Source organism: Mesocricetus auratus, unplaced genomic scaffold, assembly GCF_017639785.1.
Source record: "Mesocricetus auratus isolate SY011 unplaced genomic scaffold, BCM_Maur_2.0 Super-Scaffold_6723, whole genome shotgun sequence".
NCBI classification, from domain to species: Eukaryota; Metazoa; Chordata; class Mammalia; order Rodentia; family Cricetidae; genus Mesocricetus; species Mesocricetus auratus.
Window position 1 is genome coordinate 2,992,393 of NW_024429183.1, and position 12,031 is coordinate 3,004,423.

The 12,031-nt window shown below is 48.4% G+C and overlaps 1 long non-coding RNA gene across 1 annotated transcript; it reads right to left on the reverse strand.

The window, feature by feature from the left end:
• Positions 1 to 758: 758 nt before the first annotated feature.
• On the reverse strand, positions 759 to 6,547 carry LOC110341439. The gene is made up of 3 exons (XR_002383392.2): positions 6,357 to 6,547; positions 3,853 to 4,076; positions 759 to 1,249 (listed from the first exon to the last, which is right to left on the reverse strand). It is a non-coding gene; the product is annotated as an uncharacterized LOC110341439 (long non-coding RNA).
• Positions 6,548 to 12,031: the final 5,484 nt, after the last annotated feature.

Sequence of the window (12,031 nt, forward strand, 5' to 3'; positions counted from 1 at the left end):
ACACCACACACACACACACACATACATACACCACACACACACATACATACACCACACACACACACACACACATACATACACCACACACACACACACATACATACACCACACACACACACACACACACCACACACACACACACACACACCACATTTTATGTTTTAATTAAGAATGAAGGAAGCCATAGTGACTATTTTCCTACGTGGCAAACTCCTCTACAGTGTGGATGTGCCCTCCACTTCATGTTGAAGGTCCAAAGAACAGTTCTCAGCTGGACCCTGCAGTCAGTCAGAAGACTCTGGTGTGGAAAAGGTACCCGGGGACAGGCACTCACTACGGGCACACACTAGCAATCTCCCTGGCCTAGGAAAGTGACCACCGGCATCGGAGTGATGGGCCCCAACCTTCCCGGCCTTGGTAAAGACCCCAGACCCTAGCTCCCATCTGGCCCCATAAACCACACGAATCCAACAAGTTCACAGATGTGGCAAAAGAGCCAGGGTTTGGATGGAGCCCACACGACTTTCCTGTTTTGAGCCCTCACATCTGAGATCTTGCAAATAAAATTCAAAATGTAAATATGGGGGCATCCATTAGGGGCTGGCGTGGGTTTGATGACAGCTGGGGTCACTTACTATCCCCTGCTCCAAGGTGGGAAAACATTACCCCACACAGAGTTCTCAGCCCCTGCTCGTCACCCACGTCCCTGCCTCAGCAACACCGCACTGTGTCTTAAGAATAAGCAAGAAAACACGGGCCACTTGCCTTCCATTTATTATGCCACACTAACAGTTTCATTAGTTGCCTAGAAGCCTTTCTGCCTTTATTTTATGCCCAGAGGAAAATACTCCTGCAGAGGAGCAGGCTGTGTGCTTTTGACCACTGTCAAGAGCATATTTCCCTGCACACGGACAAAGCTTGAGACACACAGGCAGCCGGATCCTTAATATCGGGTTTAAAACAGTCTTCCAGTGAGCTTGCTGCTTGAGAAAATTTAAACACGCTTTATTTAATAATGTCCCGTTTGACTCATTCGATTTAAACATTTGCTCCGATCAGCAATCATCTGATCCCCACTTCGTTTCCAGCCGAGGGCTAATTTCTCTGGGTTATTTTTCTTTGGAGATGGGTGAGTCCCAAGGCAGGGCGGCTCTCGGGAGGAAAGGGAACACGGCCGGCTGGCGGGCCATGAGCAACAGCTGCCCCAGGCTTTCATGATGTTTATGTGGTCGTCCTCACATCTATCTGACTAAAGACAGAAAATATAATTTTAAAAACTACTATGGCCAGATAATTAGAGTGAGATTTAAAAAAACACAACATCAAAATGTGAAGAAATTCGCAATAAAGAGGTGATTTTGGCGGGTAATATATCCTGCTGTCAACCCACCCTCCACTTTTTCCCCATGGGGATATTTTTGTGACAACTGTCTAAACAACTGTGGATGGCCATTCGGCACCAGTTAAGGCTCTAAGAAGGGGAAAGGAAGGAAGTTTTATTTTAAATTTCAGTCCACTATGTTTTAAAAAAAGGAAGGAAAGAAAGAAAAGAAAATTCGCTTCAACGTGTAGACTTCAGGGACAGTTCACTAGTTTTGTTTTGGATTTTTTTTTTGGTTACTGGTGTTAAATTTGATAACTTAACTAATGCAATATTAGAAAACAAACCTTGCGTTTTTATCTCTTCATGCTGCCTTCACAAATAGCAGGCTTCCCTGTTGAGGGGGTCCATAAAGCCATCCTTAACCCCACAGACACCAGACAAACTGACAACCCTCCCTGGTGCAGCTCCGGGTGAACCGCCTGGGCGATGGTGGAGAGTGGAGGGACTCTGACCTTATCTTGGCAACCCCTGCATGGGGGCTCTGCTCCCACAGGGGTGTGTGTTCTGGTGAAAGCAGCAGTTATTGCTGGAGAGTGCCACCCCGCCGGCTGTCTGAGCCCATGTCCTGACCTGACGTGTTTACCTTGAAGTGATTTACAGCGCCCAGGTGTTGGCTTGGGAAACATCTCCGCAATCGGACAGACCTTAACAGTTGGCGAGTCCAAAAGACATTTAAAAATAAAATGTGCTGGTCCAAAGTAGGTTCCTCCCCTGTTATTTTAGGACAGGGTCTCAACAGCCACACTGGCCCAGTATGGCTGCACTAGCCCCACAGGGGAAATCGCTCAGCTGCCAATCCAGGCTGGTTTCTTCCCTTAATTTCCAATCATGTTTGTAACATCATGGAACAGAATGGCATCCCTGACTTCCAGGGCTTCCCACCCAGCCCTGCCAACCAGCTTGAACAAGGCATCTGGGGAAGGCGGCTTGCTCCCCAACTCCCACGGGGATCCTGGTTGGCATTCGGCTTTCAGGAACCCTTTGGAGACCAGAGTCCTGTCACCTCTGCGGCTTTGCCCGCAGGTGACTTCAAGATTATTTAGCACAGTTTCCTGAAAGCCCAAGCAAGCCTCAAAAGAGACTCTGGGGTTTAAATGTGGTCTTTTTAGTTTGGTTACAGAAACATATTTAATTTTTTTTTGTCATTCTGAGCTCACCAACATTTAAAGGAGTTTGACTATTTCTTGTATATCCATTTTTGTGTTGTCCCGACTTTCCCTCAGATACTACTGACACTCGAGAAAAATCCAATGCGTGGAAGCATGGGTGCCCACAGGGATGGAGGATGAGGCTTTATTTCTGTTTTCATTTTTAGAAACAACTTTCCTACCGATTTCGGGGGTGCTCCGCTGATGGTAAAAGCTCATTTAGCCTTAGCGGGGCTCTTTTCCCTATTTTCTACCCTTAATGAAATGGAAGAGCTATCTTTTGCCTCCCTCGAAAGATCCGCAGACAGAAAGCATGTGGCTGATTGCAGTGAGCTAGAGTGCAGGGGCCATTTGATGCCGCCGTGGCAAATGGCATAATTTAAGTCTTTTAAGCCAAAGATCTGAATGCTAACAAATTCCCTTTAAAAAAAAAAAAGATTTCAACCTCTCCTTGCATGTGTTCCTCTCTCCCTGGGCTCTAAATACACATCTCTCCCCAACATAAAAAAAAATTGATTTGCCATCGTAGGCACGGGAACTAGCGTGATTGTTGAAAATTACTAGCCCTGGGGCAAGGGGGGGATATCCCGCAATAAAACAAAAACTTGTATTCACAGACGCCGGCTCACAGCAGCCGCCGGCTCAGGACTGTGGCTGCCCAGCTCTGCGGTGCCCCGCCTCCTTAGCGGCTGCACCGACGTGGAGGAAACGGTTTTAAGCAAAGACCATGTCTTTACGGTGTCCCGCACACCTGCGTCTGTCTTAATCCAGAGGGGACACCCAGGCGGAAGGCAATGTGTGATCACAGCCGAGCAAAAAACTACGTGAGGCCGTGTGGCTGATGCTGTTTTAAATGAAGGTGAAGAAAATCAGCCTGACGCTGCGTGGCATAAAAACAAGCCCAAGGCACGATTGCCGGCTCCATTTAGTTAACCTCTGCTGGAGCTGCGGAGCCCCAGCCTAGCAGGTGACTATGGAAAGATGATTTTTTTAAATTGTAAATTACAAGGATTAAAAACAAAACAAAACAACCCCCCTCCAAAAAACCCTGAAGGCTATGCTAGCACATTGGAGGGAGCAGTGAAACCCAGGGCCGGGTAAATAGCTAAACAGATTTAGTAGCCTTACTTAACATATAAACATCTGAAAACCGTTTCCTGTTTAAGAAAAAAAAGTCTAGGTAGGCGACTTCAAGCATTTTTTTTTTGATTAACAAATGTGAATTGTACATCGTGGTGGGGAAAAAATGATCCACACTTGGTGGTCTTCCGAAGCTCCGTGTATGGGAGAGAGAGAAAAAAATACAAAAATAAACGTTACCTCTCTCTCTCAGGGTGGGCAATGCCATTTCTCCAGGCGTCGAGGGCTCTGGCTAATGTTAGGGCTGTCACTGCAGGCAGAATCCCCAGGGCCTGCGAGCCTCATTCCTCAGATGCCTAGTGCTGGGCCCTATCTCCAGGCCTTGGACCCAGTTCTGCAGGCTGGTCACCCCATCAAGTGGCCTGGTCCATGGCCTTCTAGACCCTGCGGGTCCCCAGCGAGCCCTGCAACAGAGGAGAAAACAGAGACTATTAATTTGCTGCTTGAGCTAGAGGCCACAATAAATTGGTGCTCCGTCCACGCGGACAAAGCGCCAGCTGCGATTTGTTCCTCAGAAAAGAGCTTAGGGGTTCTGGCACTTTCTGACAAGATACGTTTTATAGGATTTGTGCTAAAATTTGATATTGGATGTTAGGAATTGCAGTTTAATGTCTCCAATGATAACAACAGCAGCTGGGACCCTTAACAGCTACGGGGGTCCTTTCTAGTCCAGAGTTCCACAATAAAAGCTATTTATGTCAGACACCTTATAAGGGAAAGATTTAGCCCTAAAGTCAATATAACATATAATACTTTTTATATCTGGATAAGGGGGAAACTCCATGATCAGAGATGTATATTGGTTTGGGTCTGGGCTGTTAGACATGAGGGGGCTGTAAATACTGAAAACATAAAGCCTCCAAGCACCTCTCTTTCAATACTATTTATTCTTAGAAAACAAAGGTTGCTTCGTTATTCAACTTTTAATTGTTTTTCCGAGTCCTGGTGGTAAGCAGACAGGGATGGGTGGGTTTGATTTGATTTCTACAACTTCCAAATGCACCCCGAATTAACCCCTGGTTGTTAGAAATCAAAGACTCTTATTTCCTAGTACCGACTTGATTTGGGAGATGGATGAAGGTGTATCTCAATCCCACAGAGGGACCCTGTCAGTATCTTATGGAAAAAAACTTGCCCAGTGAAGGAACGGTGACCTGCCACTCACTCCGGTATTTCCAGCCTGAGTTGAGAGGAGCTCCTGCCTCCCCACATTTTCCTGGACACAGCCCCCCAGAGTTTTCTGAGGAAATGGATGGCAATTCTTGCTCACAGCGGGAACCTGGAGCCAGCACATAAGGCCTGTCCAGCAAGGGCTGCTCAGAGCGGCCCAGCTCCCTCCTTATCTCTTCAACTCAGACAAAGAGCAGGACATCCTGGAGACAGAAGAGCACCCCAATTAGCAGAGTCCAGGGGTTCACGGAGTCCAGGGGTTCACGGGCGTCTCACGCCACATATGCAGGGCTCTGCTCCTGGGGACTTTTTAGCTAGCAGGCAGCCTGTCAGGGTTTAGGCAAAAGCTCAGTTGGGTTGTAGTTCTCTTATTCACGTGCTTTGGGCTCCTGGGCTCGGCCCTATTCCTCCACAACAACATGGAAGCCCTGCTTGTTGTAGAACTGGTGAAAATTCCATTTCTGTTCACTTGAAGCCATCAACAGCTCCGTATACTCAGCAACAAGTAGTCTCAGACTCCTGCTCTGTGACCATAACTGAAATGGAAGGACAGACAGACAGATGGACTTTGAAAAATGATTCTGGCTTCTCCCCTTGCCTCCTGCTCCAGGCTGGACAGAAGGTGGTCTCTTTTTGCTTTAGAATACGGGGTTGGGGGTACCAACCATACTGTGCTTCTGTCTGCAGTTTTGGCCCCTAGACATCAGTAGCATGGAGGAGCCCCCCCGACTTCATGTCAGTGGTGGGGGAAGGCAGCAGGTGGGACTTTATTCTGGTAATGTGATTTCTGCTAGCGACAGCCTTGATTCTGGACAGGAAGCGGGCAGAAGCCAGTTGAAAATGCTGGTAGCTTAGCACTTCTCAGGTAAATATGAAACCATAGGTGTAGGTGAAAGTTGTCTCCCACTCTGGAGACATTGGTGCCGATATCACTGTCCATTCTTATCACCAGGACAGATGGAGGAAAATTAGCAGTTCCTCACAGCCTCATGGAAGGTTAGCCTGTGGTGTGTAGAGAAGCTCACTTGACACAACAGCCCTACTGCACGGGGTCCGCCATGTTCTTCATTTTGTAGCTAGGGAAACTGAGGCAAAGACCAGACTGCCGGATCTTGACAAAGGCTATAAGGCAGGAAGGGGGTGACTATGCCCCCAGGATGTGGTGACAGGAGTTTGATAGTTGTAGCTAAAGCCAGAACATTCTACTTCCTGGGCGAGTCCCTGTGCCACACTGAGTCTGGGATGACCATCTGTGAGGTCTCAGTGGCAGTGGCCTCCACTAGTAGCTGTCATCAAAGATACATGGCCACAGGTCTTGCCTCTGGAACCAAGCTGGGAACTGTGGGTGAGTTCTTGGATGCCCCCATTGGCTAAGCTGCAGGGGCAGTGCTGGAGCATACCCTAGCATTGGGGCTCACCCAGGCTAACTGAATCTGCTGGCATCAGATGCCATCAAGTGCCAATTGGGGGTGGGCACCACACCCCATGCTCCAGTCCTCCCCAGGGGAACTTACCAGCACCCCCACAGTCAGCCCCAAGTCTCACGGCATCATCCTGGGAACCAGGTCCTGACACAGCATCACTGAATGACACAGGGACCTGATGAGCTCTTGGCCATCCCACTCCATCCATCCATTGGCTTCCATCATGTCTGTTTGGACACAAAACTCTTTTCCACTTTCTACAAAGTCCTTCTGCCCAGCCTCTTCCAGCATTATATGGAGGCTGAGCAGTGAGCCCCAGGAATAATAAACAGCGCATATCCTGTGGCCAGCTCCCAGGCAGGCCTGGGGCTCTCCTCACAGCCAGCTGGGGTTCTGACACTGAGACCAGGAAGCAGGGGCAGGGGGCTTGAGAGATGATGTCTGGAAATCCCAGAACCAAACCCTACTTCTGTCTCCTATGGACAGTGCTGGGCAATCCAGAACCAAATCCTACTTCTGTCTCCTATGGGCAGTGCTGCTCAGTTCAGTTGCTTGCCCTCTCCAGATCCCAGTTCCCTAAACATAATAGGACGATAGTGACAGCCTAAGGGGACATCTCCTATTCTCAGAAAATGTGTTGCTATCTACCCAGACAGTAAAAGGGAAACACGTGATGGTGCAGAGAGTGAGAACTTGCTTTTAAAAATTGGAAAGCCAGCCCACAATGGACAGAAATAGCGGCATGGTGGGGCAATGTTGGGGTGACCCACTACTCTAGGAAAATTATTTTTACGTGTGTGTTTTTGTTCGTTGCCCCTTTGCCAGGCAACCCTGGGCAAATTGCTTCATGCTTCTGGATACGTTTCCCTAGTTCACCCTCTACTTTCTTCCTTTTATTGCTGAATAAAATCCTCAGCCATCAATGTAAGCAAGTACACCCTTCCCAGCACCAGTTTGTTCCTATATTTAAAGCCCCAAGCCAAACCCTCCGACAGAATGGGCCACCCCTTTCCTGTCTGGTACATCTTTCTCTGCTATCTCTCTCTCTCCTTTACCCGGTGTCCCCTCTCACCCTCCACCTTAGTCTCTCACTGAGCCTGGAATTCAGTCAGTGGCCACCAAGTCACAGCAATCCTCCTATGTGTCCCCCCACCCCCTGCCACACACACACAGGGGTTGCAGCTGCCCATTTGACCAAACCCATCTTCTTACACGAGTGTTAGGCACTTTCACCTACTGAACTCTGCAGCCCCTCCCGACACTTATTAAGAAGCCCATAGGAGACGTAAAGGACCATCACCCAGACAATACACAAAGGTCAAAGTGGGGTGGGGATGACCCCGAGGTCCTTGCTGTGAACTTAAGGAAACTTCCTGAACACATTCTGAGAAGTAGATTGGGTGTAAAGACTTTTCTCCCATTGCGGTGATTTCTTTGGGGGTCAGGCAGCTTTGTACATGAGAGCGATGAAAGGCCAATTATTTGTGGAGACGTTGGGAGACGTATTTCAACTAAATTGGAGTAGACTCTAAAAAGTAGAAAGAAACAGTAATACACACACACACAGAAAGAGAGAGAGAGAGAGAGAGAGAGAGAGAGAGAGAGAGAGACTCCCTGTGCATATATATCCCCTCCTGACACCCACCTGCTCAGGAGCAAAGTGAGGGCTATAGGCTCTCAGGATCCCCTCAGCCCAGGGCTGAGGCTCACATGTGTATGGAGCCATGGGCCCACAAACATGATGCCTGTGGTGGGGCAGGGTATTCTAGAACAGAGTGTCAGATGAGTCCACACTTCCCTGTACCATAGAGCCACCCAGGTTGATCTTAAAACAACCCTCTCCTCTTGTCAGCTGGCTCCCGTCTCTGAACGTAAGAACACTTGGGAGGAGGGGTGTCGGCAGTGCTCCTTCAGGACTGGCAGCACCCAGATTGGCTAATGATGTCTGCACAGGACATGCTGCCAATTTGTCCCCGCTGAACTGAAGTTTGAGGAGGTCAGGGGCTCACCTAGGCCTCAGGTGCTGTAAAGTTAGGGCTCAGATCTGGATCCCTCAATGGCACCTTTTCATCCAAGAGTGGAATGTTCAAGTAGCAGGTCCCATCTTTTTTTTGGGGTGGGGGTGGGGGTTGGAGACAGGGTTTCTCTCTGTAGATCTGGAGCCTATCCTGGAACTCACTCTGTAGACCTGGCTGGCTTTGAACTCACAAAGATCTGCCTGTCTCGGCCTCCCATGTACAGGCCCCATCTTAATGGCTCTTCCAGTTCACAGTGGCCAGGCTGAAGATCTCACCAAGCCCCTCCAAGATCCATGTGCTCTGCAATTTCTAGTAAATAAGTAAAAATTTGATTCTAAAAAGTTACGAGGCAAAAAAAGAGAAGCCTGTGTTATAAGGAACACAGCCCAGAGCTGTACAAACTAGAAACCACTCACAAGATAAATTAATGGGAGATTAACCAGGAAAGTGAATAGACATCTTTCTAAAAATCTGCTTTACAAGGAGCCCTGCACTCCATGTTGGATTTCCCTATGGTTTGGGGGAGCATTGTGAATTTTCCACATAGTCATAAGAACACCATGATCACTGCAAGGTTTGTCTTGATCTGCCCCGTGCTGAGACCTCAGAGGTCTTGAGAGAAGAGACACTGTGAAGTTGCTGCACATAGACTACGACAAAGCCAAGCAAGGCTTAGGAAGGTGTTATTCAAAATAAAATCAAGTCTGGTGTGGTGGTGCAGAGGCAGGTGGCTCTCTGTGAGTTAAAGATTAGCCCGGTCTACACAGCTGGTTCTAGGTCAGCCATAGTAAGACAGCAAAACCCTGCCTCAAAAAGGGTGGGGGGAGGCAAAATGAAGTCCATATTAAATTTCAACATACAAATTGCATACAAGTTCTCTCTCCCTCCTGTTTATCAAATCATGATTTTAATGTGAGTTGATTTGGGAAACAGAAACATAGATGAGGTGGGCTATTTTCCCAATGAAATAATATAGGTTGTGTGGGAAGGGAGTTACTGTTGACGGTGGGAACCGGAACCCTGCGTCTGGCTTCCGAAGGGAAGTAAAGGAGGTCCAAATCATTTTTATCTTCCCAGACCAGATGTTGCAGGGCAGTGGGTTTGTCCATGGTTCTGAAGCCTAGCAGTCAAGGTGAGAGGTAGGTGTGTGAAAAGCAGGTCCCCGTGCCCTGGATGGAATTGCCACAGGGCACTCCCTCTGGGACCCAGCCCCACACCAGGGTGGGCAGACATGGGTTTTACCTGCACTTGTCTCCTCTGCTAATCTGTGCAGCCAACAAATGGCATAGCTGTTCCAAACAGCCCTGGAATGTGGGAACAGGAGCCAAGACTGGTGGAACCCCTTTCTCTGGTTTAATGTCCATCATGACACCCTTTCTCCTTTCTTTCCCAAACCCCAAACTGGACCTTTATGAATTAAATCCAAGAGTAACTTTCTAGAATGTGCAATATGGAGCCATGCCTTTCGGGCTGTGGTGGGTGACTTCGGCTCGCTGCCCTATGTCAGACCAATACTATTTCCTATCACTATAAATAGGGGGTTTGCTCAGAGGGGACAGCCCAGTACTCCTGTCTGCTTTGTACTTTAATCAAGGTTTTCCTGCCAGTGATGTTTGTCTTCCAGCAAAGGGGTGCTAATTTTATCTTGCAAAAGTGGATATCTGCTTACGTCCCTTCTACCTTGGAGAAAGATAACCAAACACGGGTTATGTCATCTAAATTCGGCAAACCTCCGAGATCAAAGGCATAGTGTATACACCTGCCAAAGTTGATGGAATGGCCATTGGCGGAGCCTTCCGCCTGGCTCGCATGTGCCCCATTGATAGACGCTCTGGCTTTCTGTGAAAGAGACTCTCAGGGCTCTGTTTGTGCCAGTTGATCTCCATGATACCGGGAGGTTTTGAAGGGAGAATCCAAAATAGATTTGCCCCTGTCACCCCTGTGGAAGCTCTCATCACAGGAAATGGCACAAATTCAAAATTTCATAATGGGAGCAACATCGGACTAGATAAGCCGTCTGCTCTTGCAGGGCGTTTCGTGTTTAGCGTATAGTCAGAATGATCCATCGCCAACGCCACCTGGGCATGTCTGCTCTGATGTGTGTCCTGCGTCCGGTCCAGTGTTGTTCATTTTCCAGGACTCCATGCTATTGTAAGCACACCCACCCAAGCATAGTACAGTACACACAGACACGCAGACATACACACACATACACACACACACACACACACACACACACACACACACACACACTTGAAGTAAACGGTCATAAAACTGGATGCAATGTTCTGATCAGTCTTCCCCCGTACTGACCCAGTGAGGTATCATTTATGTTAAGTTTTACTTTGCTGTTTTTCATGGTTTTACTAGTATGCATTGATGATATACCACAATGGGTTTCGTAATGACATTTGCACTACCGTATGTAACATACGTTGGTCATGTTTACTTCTGTCACCCTGTCTTGTCCCCTTTCATTTGCACTGACCCTTGCCACCTGCTTCTCTCTCTACTTTCATGACTTCTTTTTCGGTGACTGAATGAGTTTCACTGAGGCTGATCACAGGAGTTCCGGCTCCGGCAGCTGCACCATGAACAAAATGACTCTCCCTATACAACAACCGGAGCCTCAGAGCAGCAGCACGAGTGCTCCTGCCCACAGCAGCCGACCTCCAGTGGCTGAGGGGACACAACCTGTGAGGATCTGATTCAAGAAGCCTCATGAGGCAGGGTACTAAGGCCGATGAAAAGAAGGCCTGAGCGTCCAATGAAGAGGCTTCCTTCCAGGACAAAAGTCGAGAAGAAAAATCCCTAAAAGTCTGAACGCCCCTCTTGACTCAGGACAGGTGTACATGGATGGAGAGTTTGCTGTGATGCTTGAAGCCTGTGTACCCCACAGCACACACAGAAACACAGTGTCCCCTCAGAGAGCACGAGGACACACAGCAAGGCCACTGGTGCCCACAGGCCCAGTCTAGAGTGTACACGGTCTCAAGTTCCTTCTATAATGCTGCAGACACAAAAATCTGAATCACTTTAAATTCCAGGCTGCAGGGCACAAAAGCCACACTCTGAAGGCCTTAGCTGTATCCCTGCACACCAGGAAGGGCACACACCACTGCGCAGGGGTTAGGGGAGAGGGCTCTATCTACTCTGCAAAATCGAGTTGCTTCTGGTTCCATGCTTGTTTGTTTGCTAATCTGCTTTTGTTATTTGGCCAGCTTTGTTTGCCAAACTCTAAGCAATTCTCCAGCCTCAGCCTCCCAAGTGCTAAGATCTCTGGGAGGCGCTGTCTCACCCAGCTATTTGTAATTTCACCTCCTGAAGTTAGAATTGGTAGAGCCTTGTTTTCCCAGTGTCCCAGTTCAGGTTAGACCACACAGCTCAATACTCAGTTACTTCAGCCCTCCAGACTGCCGATGCTCCAGAAATGACCTGCCACAGAGGCCAGCACGCACCAGCTGCACTCTGTCAGAACAGGCAAGTCTCCATGTTCTGGGTCACAGGTGCCTGTGTGTCAGTGTATGGTGTATATACGTGTGCTTTATATGTGTGTGTGTTGAGTAAGTCACCTGTGCACACAGGTAGTTTGTGGCTTGGGTGTAAATGTGAGAATGCTGTTGTTAGCCCAAGGATGACCCCAGTCCTGCTTCAGTGAAGCTGGCCCTGAGTTAGAGATTCTGAAAACCACGACTGCCCAGTGCAGGTGTGACCTCCTGCCTTCCTGATGAGAGCGCTTTTACCATA